Source organism: Trachemys scripta, chromosome 3, assembly GCF_013100865.1.
Source record: "Trachemys scripta elegans isolate TJP31775 chromosome 3, CAS_Tse_1.0, whole genome shotgun sequence".
NCBI classification, from domain to species: domain Eukaryota; kingdom Metazoa; phylum Chordata; order Testudines; family Emydidae; genus Trachemys; species Trachemys scripta.
The window spans coordinates 95,439,000-95,451,063 of NC_048300.1; the positions used below are offsets into that span (position 1 = coordinate 95,439,000).

General features: G+C 40.8%; 1 protein-coding gene across 2 annotated transcripts in view; it reads right to left on the reverse strand.

Annotated features, from left to right (window-relative positions):
• Window positions 1-12,064, reverse strand: part of LOC117874857 (SAM and SH3 domain-containing protein 1-like) — an 814,380-nt gene that overhangs the window by 214,599 nt on the left and 587,717 nt on the right. The window lies entirely within an intron of this gene.

Consider the following 12,064-nt stretch of genomic DNA (forward strand, 5'->3'; position numbering starts at 1 on the left):
ACTAGCGAAAGAGAGGCATATAAAAGGGAAACATGTTATGTGGTGGTCATATGTGCTACAAGTCATTTATCATCCCCCCAAAAATGCGGCAGAAAGCAGAATTCTTCTGTACGTTGTGTATCACATTTTACACACTACAGTTACCAATGACACAATTGCTATATAAATTTCATACACAAAACTTGGAAGTGGAACTAGAACACTGGTCCTTCAGGTCCCAAATTATAAGCCTTTACAACCTGCACTAAAACATCAGCATGCTAGTGGATGGCAGTGGTAGCAGCACTCCTTTATCCTGTCTGAGCCAGCCACCACATGGTAACATCACAGACACACACACACAGCCAGAACATGACAACAGACCTCACTGTAGCATTTAAGAGAAATACTGTGGCTGGATCTTTTTTAAAAGGAAAGACTAGACAATGTCCCTTCATAGCTTTTGTAGCTATGCAAATTGGCAATGAATTTGATTTAGGATGCAGGTTGACAATCTATAGGCATCAAAAAATCATCATCCCTTCCCTACAACACTGAAATTAGCTAGGTGCATTGGGAGGAGAGATTCCTTCCACAGATTCCTTCGTCAGATGTCTTGGATGGTAGATAAGTGCTAGAACAGGTGGATCCAGGTCTGATCTTGTTTGGTAAAGCTTGTGTTGCTGGACGTTAAGTTTTGCATTTCTTTCCCATCATGTTGCAGAACATTCTTCCACATCTGAAGTGATGGATTGAGCTGGCAGAGCAACATGAGGAAAGATCCGTTGGGTGCACAGAGACAGGAATTTGCACATACAGATGACTTCACATGCCGTGGGCTCATTCTCTCATTTAATCTATGAGAGAAATTCCTCCTGCAGCTTTAATGATGGAATGGGAAGCTGAATTCCATACGATTTTCTCTCCATTTACCAGAGTGGCAAGAAGGGCTTCAAGTGATTAAGTGGTTCATTAATATTAGTGCTAGAGGAAATAAAATGACTTAATTGTAAACCAACCTCCTCATTCTAATAACCAAATTCTAAACAGTTCAAAAGGAAAGCAACTTTCTGCCATGCTGCCAAGTCATAAATTAGCCAAATTACATTGGATATAATTATACTAATTAGTAATTATGCCATGAAAACACTATTTATGCATTTGCGCTCAGCCCATCTCTAACCCTAAAGCCCAAATCTGAAACGCTAGCTCAGTTGGTGCACAGACTGGAAATGCACTGTTATCACTTATGCCACTATGGCTCTAATTTAATTAATACTGTATTCATCAAACCTGAGCTCTATTAAAGATGTTCCTTTCACAAGCACTACAAGAGAACTCCTAGCAAAGATCTGTTAGATATTTCTTCTTAAGTTATTGTAATGGGCTTAGCTATGCATCACTAATACAAATAATACATGAGTTAGCTATCAGGCTCTATATATCACTATAAAATGACTGCCATACATGTTTATGGTCATAAGAGGTCAGATTGATAAAAGCTGGGGATCTGAGCTACCATCAGACACTTATTGGTACAGTTCCATCAGTGAACAGATCAGGAGTGTTGAATAATTTGCTGAAAGACAACAGGAGGTAAACTTAGAAGTTTGGCATTGGTCTTGTTCTGTATTCTTCAATGCCAGATGCTGGGAATGGAGATCTCTTCATTTCCCATTGCCATTACAGAATTCTGAGAATACCTCTCCTTGCCCTGAACTTAACCCCCATCTTTTTCAGTACTCTAGTCAGAGTGGAACGGCTGGGACTCTCAAGAGAACAAGACTGTTGATCAATCCTAGGTATTCTCTTCCCCACAAGAGGTCAGAATGTTCTTTGTAATGCCCCCAGACTTTGGCCTGGGGAGTAAAAGAATAGGACACATAAGAGGACTCTGCCCCATTTAGCCCCCCCACACACACACACACCTGAAGTGTGAAGCACTAGCCATTAGGCCATAGGACTGTCCCCTTACTTCTAAATTTAAACAGACATGCAGACAATGTTGCCGTGTCTACTGCCCATCTTAGTCAGTTTGTGTGCGTACAATGTATGCAGGCTTGTTTGGTTTACACTTGAAGCAATAACATCCAGCAGAGCTTTGTATGTATATTTTCATTATGGGTCCAGGGATACTGTGAAAGCTTCCATAGACCAGTTTATCTGTTCAGTTAGATGCAGACCCTCTGTAACTCCACTGACTTCTCTGGGCAACAAAAATGATTAGGGGTCTGGAGCACATGACTTATGAGGAGAGGTTGAGGGAACTGGGATTGTTTAGTCTCCAGAAGAGAAGAATGAGGGGGGATTTGATAACAGCCTTCAACTACCTGAAAGGGGGTTCCAAAGAGGATGGAGCTCGGCTGTTCTCAGTGGTGGCAGACGACAGAACAAGGAGCAATGGTCTCAAGTTGCAGTGGGGGAGGTCCAGGTTGGATATCAGGAAAAACTATTTCACTAGGAGGGTGGTGAAGCACTGGAATGCGTTACCTAGGGAGGTGGTGGAGTCTCCTTCCTTGGAGGTTTTTAAGGCCCGGCTTGACAAAGCCCTGGCTGGGATGATTTAGCTGGGAATTGGTCCTGCTTTGAGCAGGGGGTTGGACTAGATGACCTCTTGAGGTCCCTTCCAACTCTGATATTCTATGATTCTATGATTCTATGAATTATGAAGGGGGACAATAGAGTCTGGGATTACCATTTAAACCAGTTTTAACAGTCAAAGGCCAATTTTGACTGAGCACCAGGAGAAAGTAGTAGAAATACTCACTGATGTAAATTCTTGACTGTCGATTTTTCTGCCTACCATTCCTATTTGGTATTCTTCACTGATTGTAATTGCTGGAAAATGGCAGGGTTTTGCGTGTCCCTTTGGACTAGTGGGCTGAAATTAGTGGTTGCGCAGATCTGCAGTTGAATCATTACAATATAAAACAGCCAGCCAGGGGTGGGTGGAGGGGGATGGATTGGACCTGTTATTATAGGATGGAAATTGTTGAGTCAGTGCATAGTCTGACTATATAAATCATCCAACAGCAAATACATACTTTTAAAATTACACAGTACCTAATCAATTTAACATGTGATGTTTGGAGGAAAATAACGTTACTGGGGAAAAATAATAAAAGCTTGGTATGTTAAAGGTTGCTAAGGACAAAATCATGAGCTGGTATTTATAATGACATATGTTCCTGGCTGAACAACTAGCTCTTTCTTAATCACCCTGTTCTTCCAACAGTAGCATTTAATAATATCAGTGCAGCTAGCAGGAAAAGGCTGTTTAAAGTGTATTTTCCCCCTTTTCCCCCGCTCCAATCAGTGCATAAATAGTGACACTTACATAGTGACAATAGCAGACTAGGCCCACCGAGATGTGTGTGCATTCCCCCCCCGTGCAGACTGGGAAGAGTGGGAATTCCCAGACCCATCTGCAGTACCATCCTCAATTCCTCTTGCCCTTTGAAGGCCTCTTCTTGAGCATGTGGGGGGAAGAAGAGGTGGCCTGGAAGGAAATGTGCATTGTCCTCCTTTCCCTCAGCACTGCAGGCAATCCCTAGAAAATATAATATAGTCTGAGGATGCATTATTCTGTCTCCACGGTGGGTGTAGGCATGATTTGAGGGAGCTCCCTTAGCACAACTCCACTGGCTCTGTTCTGCCATGGAGCCAGGAAACAGAACTGCAGAGAGCAAGAGCATGCATGAAGACACAGATAGTCCTGGACAGCGGCGCCTTCAGGCACCAACGCCCCAAGCACGTGCCTGGTGCGGCAAGCCACGGGGGGTGCCCTGCTGGTCCCTGCGAGGGCGGCAGTCAGGCAGCCTTTGGCAGCTTGCCTGCGGGAGACCCGCCACCAAATCCATGGGACTGGCGGATACACCGAAGTCGCGGGACCGGCGGACTTCCCGTAGGCATGCCGCCGAATCCGTGGGACCGGGGACTTCCTGCAGGCATGCCGCCGAAGGTAGCCTGACTGCCATGCTTGGGGTGGCAAAAAAAGCTAGAGCCGCCCCTGGCCCTGAAGGTCGGTCCTGTATGGGGGTCAGCCTTGCAACCTTTCCTGTTGGGGGAAAAGGAAGTGGGATCTCTTCAAGGGCACGCTCATAGAAACTCTCCCCTGTAGGTTCTATTTGGGACAGAATGATCTGGGCCAACACTACTGTACAGGAATACAACACTTTTCATTTATGTATCTCAAAGCACTTTACAAAAGCTGAACAATTATCCCCATTTTACAGAAGGAGAAATGGAGGCACACAAAGGTTAAGGGCACCTTTGAATAGCTGCTTGTGGACCAATGGTACAGAAAAGGACTTCTGTGAATTTTCTACCTTGCCATCTAGTGGTCTTGGTGCAAATAAAGGAGTAGGCTAAATTGTTAATAAAGCTACACTACACAAAAACAGTAACAACAAAAAACAAAGAAATTAGGCTTTTAATAGAGCTTGAAATAAAAAGAAAAATCATCTGATCCATCGTGATTGAGAGTTTTGCCACAGAAAATTACGGTAGTTTTAGATATATAAAAATAAATAAGACCATTTTCCAAAAATGATTGTTTGTTTGTGAATTTCAATCACAGAATGTGCCAAAGGGAATTGTAAAAAGTTAACACGTGGGGAACTACTTTTTACTGCCAATATTTTTGAAAATAGCAGGCACAGTTCAATTAACAAATACAGATGTCTAGCTGTCTGTTTTTATTAATCATGCATAATGGGAAACATAGGGCCTTATAGGAGACATCAGAGCCAGTTTCTCCAGATGTAACCATGGGCCAAAGGATCATGGCCAGTCTATCAGAAGAGGGCCTGCAGTGGCACTAGGCACTCCCAAATTCCACCAGAGATCTGTAGTCACACAGCCCACAAAGCGGCACTAACTACATGCCAAATAGTTCCTTGAATGTAGGTGTTTACAAGATAAATGTCTAGATCTTCTACAGGATTGCTGTGTACGCATTTTCTGATATATTGTAAAAGATTTGAAGAAAAAAGGTCAGGGTCTGATTTCAGGGTGGGAAATGGTTAGGTGTGAATGAATTAAAGAAATATCACTAACAATACACTACAGTTCTACCTTTTCAAGAAGTATATCGGAAATTAAAAGGTTCCCCCCACCCCCATTTGTTTCTAAAGTTGATTTCAACTCAAGCAGGGGAGAATTCAAATACATGCAGGCCAGTCATCACTCTGCTGGAAAAATAAGATGAGGCACTAAAGAAAGAAGCTATTTTGCTTTGAGCAAGTTCTTTTAGCTTGTCTGCTCTAAAAATCCATTTTTCAAATCACTTTCATTTTATCATTTGAGCAAATGAAAGATGATCCTGAGAATCAATTGCCCATTTGTTCCCCCAGAGATCTCGCCATACGACATAAATTATGTGCTTTCAGGACCTGAGAAGAGAAAGAGGTTCCGTTCTAAAATGTAATTTCCACCCTGGGCACTCACTTGTAGTCTGACAAATGAATATCAAGTAACTTAAATGTTTAGAAAATAACTTCCAGTTTGAGACAAAGCATTTATGAAATATTTTCTATTTCTTTTAATAATGCCACTCCATTAACTAAAGGAAAAACATTTTAGCTTTATCTATATAATATATGCAATCATATGTTAAAACCAAATTAAATCCAAGCTTTTAAGGATAAATTTTCAAATGTTGGGAGTTCAACTCTCACCGATTTAATAGGCAACATGTGGCTAAAAGCCTGTGCAACAATTTGAAGATTTAACCCCACTTAGGATTCTACTTGTGTGTGTATTACCGATGTCTAGTGAACAAATGTGCCTAGGTAAAAATTCTATAATTCCACAAGAAACGTTCATTTGTCTATTTTTTTTTTCTGTTGCACTTAGCACTTCAAATTTTAAAAGCCCAATCCTCTTTATGCTTCATTTGTCATTATTAACAATAGTCATTTTGCAGTGTTCATTGCTACTGATGACACATTAGGAAAAATATATCTCAGACTGGTAAAGAATAAATCGTATGATCTTGAGGATGACAACATATCCCGCTGTTTTGACGGTTTGAACACAACTATTTTAATAAAAATTTTAGAAAGACCAAGGAACACCTGTTGATTGGCATTTGCTGACAGTACAAAGTGCAACAGAAATTCCTGTGCATCTGTCATGAACCTGACAACCCAGTTATAAGATTTTTAATTAAATCGGTTATTGAAATTCCACTTGCTCAATGCATCATTTCAGTTTGTATCTCTCTCTGCAGGACTAAACGTGTGTGCATGTGCAAGAGAGCAGCTGGCTCTTGATCACATGGGTGGAGAACATATTTTTCCTCTAAGTTCAAAGAACAAATTTAGACAAACCACACCTGTTGCACCTGCAATTTGACTATCTCACAACAATGGTGGTTTTTAGGGAGCAACTGCACCAACTGGAGGTAGAATTGTTATTCAAGATGACAACACCTTAACATAAAAAACTGTCTACATCGTAAACCTGCAGGGTTTAATTTACAGGTGTTTTGGATTTAGTAAACCTGGTTCTATGTTCACTTTTAATTTATAATTATGACAAAACAGTTTGTGTATATAAACATGTCCCCTCCACACCCAGCTGTACATCACAATGCGCCCCGTGGGGAACATTAGTACGCATCAGCAGGGTTCACACAGTCAGTGCACAGCCCATTGGAGCGCTGTAGATTTACACCCCAGCTTGCCAAGCGGTATGTGCTTGTGTAGACATGCCCCCAGCGTTTGCAGGACTGAGGCCTCATCGTTGGAAGTAAGATCAGAAATCTCAGAGAATAAATCTTCAAATTAAGGAACTGCAACATCCACCGAAAGGAGAAAAATGTAATCAAACTGGATATCAACATTAGTTTGGTAGAACTATAAGACAAGTGGCCACCCTATTTTCCACACTGTTGGTTTTAGATCTGGAAGAAATAAAAACCTAAGTACAGAGGGGAAAGAAGTCTGGAATTAACCTTCTATGTACCTAGGAGTGTGTGTATTATTTATTCCATTCAGGAATTACAAAGTGATGATCTATCCTACAACAAAAAAGATTGACAGCAGTTGCATTATGAGCTTCTATTTTCAGTGGTTTGCAGTATCAGCAAAATAAAATAAAAATAAGTCCAACAGAGAAGTCCAAATCCCTTTAGGCTGAATCGTTCAAGTTCTCAGCCCAAGAGTGATTCCCTCTCTTCCCTTGCACCTTTTTATTCAGCTAAGAAAAAGGACCCAGATTTTTATTTTGACTTGAATGGAAAGAAAAGATTTTTCATTATTTACAACCATAGTTTCTGCTTGCAGTGCTCTTTGAAATTCAGCAGCACCATGATCTGGAATGGTGCCTTTGATATACCAAGTGAAAACAATTGCAAGCACACTGAAAGAGTTAAGCAACAAAGAACAGCAGAAATCAGGAGGCACAGGCCAAGGAGAAAAGCTGTGTTTTTCAGCTGTGATTTTAAATTAGAGCAGATGCTCCAGAGGAGAAGACATTCTTTTGAGGGCCCAAAAAGAGACTGGTGTTGGATGAGTGCAAAGACAAGGCAGAAAGATCAGATCTGTGCAAAATGCTGGTGCAAAACCTTTCTAAGTCAGTATCATGTGACAAAACCTTCCCAAGGCAAAACCACGATAAGAGACACATTCTCATCCACACCTATGCAGAGTGCCCCACAATTTTTTTTAATATAATATTTTGGTCTGTCAATTAATTGTGGTTAATATATGCAATTAACAACAAATTAACTAGATTAAAATAGTCATGATTAATCACAATTTTAAATCGCACTGCTAAACAATAATAGAATACCAGTTTAAAATTATAAATGTTTTTGGATGTTTTTCCTACATTTCCAAATATATTGATTTCAATTACAACACAATACAAAGTGTACAGTGCTCTCTTCATATTATTGTTTATTATAAATATTTGCACTGTAAAAAAAACTAGAAATAGTATTTTTCGATTCATCTTATTCAAGTCCACTCAGTCCTACTTCTTGTTCAGCCAATCGCTAAGACAAACAAGTTTGTTTACATTTAATGGAGATAAGAAGTGGGCAGCATTATTTACAATGTCACCTGAAAGGGAGAACAGGCGTTTGCATGGCACTGTTGTAACTGGCGTTGCAAGGTATTTGCCAGATATGCTAAACATTAGTATGCCACTTCATGCTTTGACTTGTCTGCTCTGAAGTTTTACAGTGTTTTTAAGTGCAGTTACGTAAAAATAAAAATTCTAAATTTGTAACTTGCACTTTTATGATAAAGGGATTGCACTACAGTACTTGTCTGAGGTGAACTGAAAAATACTATTTCTTTTATCATATACACAAATGGAAGAAAAGGAAAAATGATAATGAATATAGATCAGAAACTAGGAATTGTAGAAGATTGTTAAGTGAAGCAAAAGGGCACAAGCAGAAATCTATGGCCAGCAAAGTTAAAGACAGTAAGGAGGAGGGAGTTTTATATTATAAATTATATTAGGGAATTAAGAATCCTAACAATGGTATTAGTCCATTACTAGATGGAAATGGTAGAATTATCAGAAAAGGCAGAACTGTTCAATAAATGTTTCTGTTCTGTATTTGGGGGACGGGGGAACAACAGAATGTAGTCATATCATGAAAAACTTTCCATTTCACTATTAACTCAGGATGATTTTAAAACAGCAGTTACTAAAGCTAGACATTTTTAAGTCAGCAGATCTGGATAACTTGCATCCATGAATTTTAGAAGAGCTAACCATGGAGCTCTGTAGACTATTAATGTGGATTTTCAGTAACTGTTGGAACACTAGGGAAGTTCCAGAAGACAAGAAGAAAACTAGGTAACCGTTATGCTCTTCTTGACACAGGAAAGAAGGAATCACTCCCTACAGTAAAGGAGGAGAAGCCTCGTACCCCTAAGGCTGGAGGGTCTGCTGCCACCACTGCAAATAGGAAACGTAGGGTAGTGGTGGTCGGAGACTCTCTGCTGAGGGGGACGGAGGCGCCCATCTGTCGCCCTGACATCTCATCTCGGGAGGTATGCTGCCTGCCGGGGGCCCGTATCCGAGACGTTACGGAGGCATTGTCGAGGATTATCCAGCCCTCTGACTACTACCCCATGCTACTCATCCATGTGGGCACAAATGATACTGCGCGGTGTGACACTGAGCAGATCAAGAGTGACTACAGGGCTCTGGGAGTACGGGTGAAGGAGTTTGGAGCGCAGGTGGTATTCTCTTCAATTCTTCCTGTCAAAGGTAGGGGCCCGGGCAGAGACAGATGCATCATGGAGGTGAATGCCTGGCTGCGAAGATGGTGTCGCTCTACTCTGCTCTGGTTAGGCCTCAGCTGGAGTATTGTGTCCAGTTCTGGGCACCGCATTTTAAAAAAGATGTCGAGAAATTGGAAAGGGTCCAAAGAAGAGCAACAAGAATGATTAAAGGTCTTGAGAACATGACCTATGAAGGAAGGCTGAAAGAACTGGGTTTGTTTAGTTTGGAAAAGAGAAGACTGAGAGGGGACATGATAGCAGTTTTCAGGTATCTAAAAGGGTGTCATGAGGAGGAGGGAGAGAACTTGTTCACCTTAGCCTCTAAGGATAGAACCAGGAACAATGGGTTTAAACTGCAGCAAGGGAGGTCTAGGTTGGACATTAGGAAAAAGTTCCTAACTGTCAGGGTGGTTAAACACTGGAACAAATTGCCTAGGGAGGTTGTGGAATCTCCGTCTCTGGAGATATTTAAGAGTAGGTTAGATAAATGTCTATCAGGGATGGTCTAGACAGTATTTGGTCCTGCCATGCGGGCAGGGGACTGGACTCGATGACCTCTCGAGGTCCCTTCCAGTCCTATAATCTATGAATCTATGAATAATGTGCCAATATTTTTTTTAAAAAAAGAATAAATAGGATGCCCGAGGTAATTATAGGACTGTCAGCCTAGCATTGATCAAGAACAAAGTAGTGTAGTAGCTGATACAGGACTTTTATTAATAAAGAACTAAAGGAGGGCAGTACAATTAATGCCAAACATGGATTTTTGGAAACTAGATCCTGTCAAACTAACTTGATTTTTTTGGGATGAAATTACAGGTTTGGTTGATCAAGGAATAAGTTGATGTAATATACTTAGACTTCTGTAAGGCATGTGTCTTGGGGTACGTCTACACTTACTGGAGGGTCCGACGGCAGGCAATCGATGTTCTGGGATCGATTTATTGCGTCTGGTTAAGACGCGATAAATCGATCCCGGAAGTGCTCGCTGTCGACGCCGGTACTCCAGCTCGGCGAGAGGAGTACGTGGCATCGACGGGGGAGCCTCCCTGCCGTGTCTGGACCCGCGGTAAGTTCGGACTAAGGTACTTCGAATTCAGCTACATTATTAACGTAGCTGAATTTGCATACCTTAGTCCAAAGTGGGGGCTTAGTGGGGACCAGGCCTTTGTACCATACAACATGGGGAGTAAAAAATTCAAATACAAAATTAACATGGAACACATTATATGGATTAAAACTGATAAGTCTCAAATATAACTGTAAATGCCAAATCATCAATCTGGTGTGTGTGCTTAGAGGGAGTAAGGCAGGGATTGGTTCATGAACCTATGTTATTTAACTTTTTATCAATGATCTGGAAGAAAACAAAATCACGGCAGAAAGATTGCAGATGACCAAAGATTGGGGGAATGGTAAATAATGGAGGACAGGTCACTGATTCAGAGTGATCTCGATTGCTTGGTGATCTGGATGCAAGCAAACAATACGCATTTTAATATGGCTAAATGTAAAGTTATGCGTTTAGGACCAAAGACTGTAGGCAATACTTAGAAGATGAGGGACTATCCTAGGAAGTAGTGACACTGAAAAAACAAAACAAAAACACCTTCGGGGTCATGGTGGATAATCAGTTGAACATGACCCCCTAGTGAGACACTCTGGCCAAAAGGGTTAATGTGATCCATGGCTGTATGAATAGGGGAATATCAAGTAGGACTAGGGAGGTTAAATTACCTCTGTATTTGGCATTGGTACAACCACTGCTGGAATATTGTTTAGTCCTGGTGTCCACAGTTGAAGAATGTTGCAAAGCTGGTGAGGATTCAGAGAGGAGCCATGAGAATGACTAAGCAAAACAATTTTTAAAAGTGTAACAAGATGCAATGGCTGGAAGTTGCTGTTAGACAAAAATTCAGAATGGAAATAAAGATGCACATTTAACAGCGAGGGTAATTAACTGCTGGACCAATTTATCCAGGGTTGTGGTGGATTTTCCCATTTTTTGCATCAAGATTGGACGTTGGTCTAAAAGACGTTGGTCTGCCCCGGTTCAAACAGAACTATTTGGGGGAAGTTCTATGGCCTGTGCTATACAGGATGTCAGACTAGATGTTCACCAATGTTCAAGTCCACTTGGCTGGTGCTCAGTCTATAAAATTCAGAGATTATAAGGGGAGAAAGGACCATGGTGATCATCTAGTCTGACATTAATGTATACTATAGCCATGCTCTTGCTTTGTGAATGTTCCAAATGTGAATGTTCACACAAATTTAAGGAAGGGGAAAAAAATAAAATAAACTGGTGACAAATCTCCCCCCCACACACACTTTTTATTCAGCTGCTGAAAACAGTGTGTTTAGTACATCACTAAAGGGAACAAAAAATGCAAAGGAAATCTGAAAATGAGCAAGTTAAGCCTATTCAGCTGTTTGCAACATGTGGGTTTAGTGAATAGTTCAGAGCAAGAAATCTTTTTTATTACCATATTAATCTGGCTGAATTATATTCAGCTCTTCCATTTTCTTCTGTAATACATTATTCCTTTTTATCATTAATCTGATTATAAAACCATGAGATTGAATGCGCTAAAAATAAATGTCAGCTAACTTAAGCAATTTGAACAACTTTGGTACTCACAAGAGTGATAAATTAAGAGTCTTTTTTACTTCTCTGTATGGCACCTACCTGTCTTTCAGGTGTTCACCATGTACACAAGCGATATTGACCACTGTTGAATATAGCATAGCCTTGTCAATTAACAAATGCTAACAATGCTGAGTCACTATGGATGCAGTTCTGTTCTGACCCTCAAAAAATAAAAATCACAGCC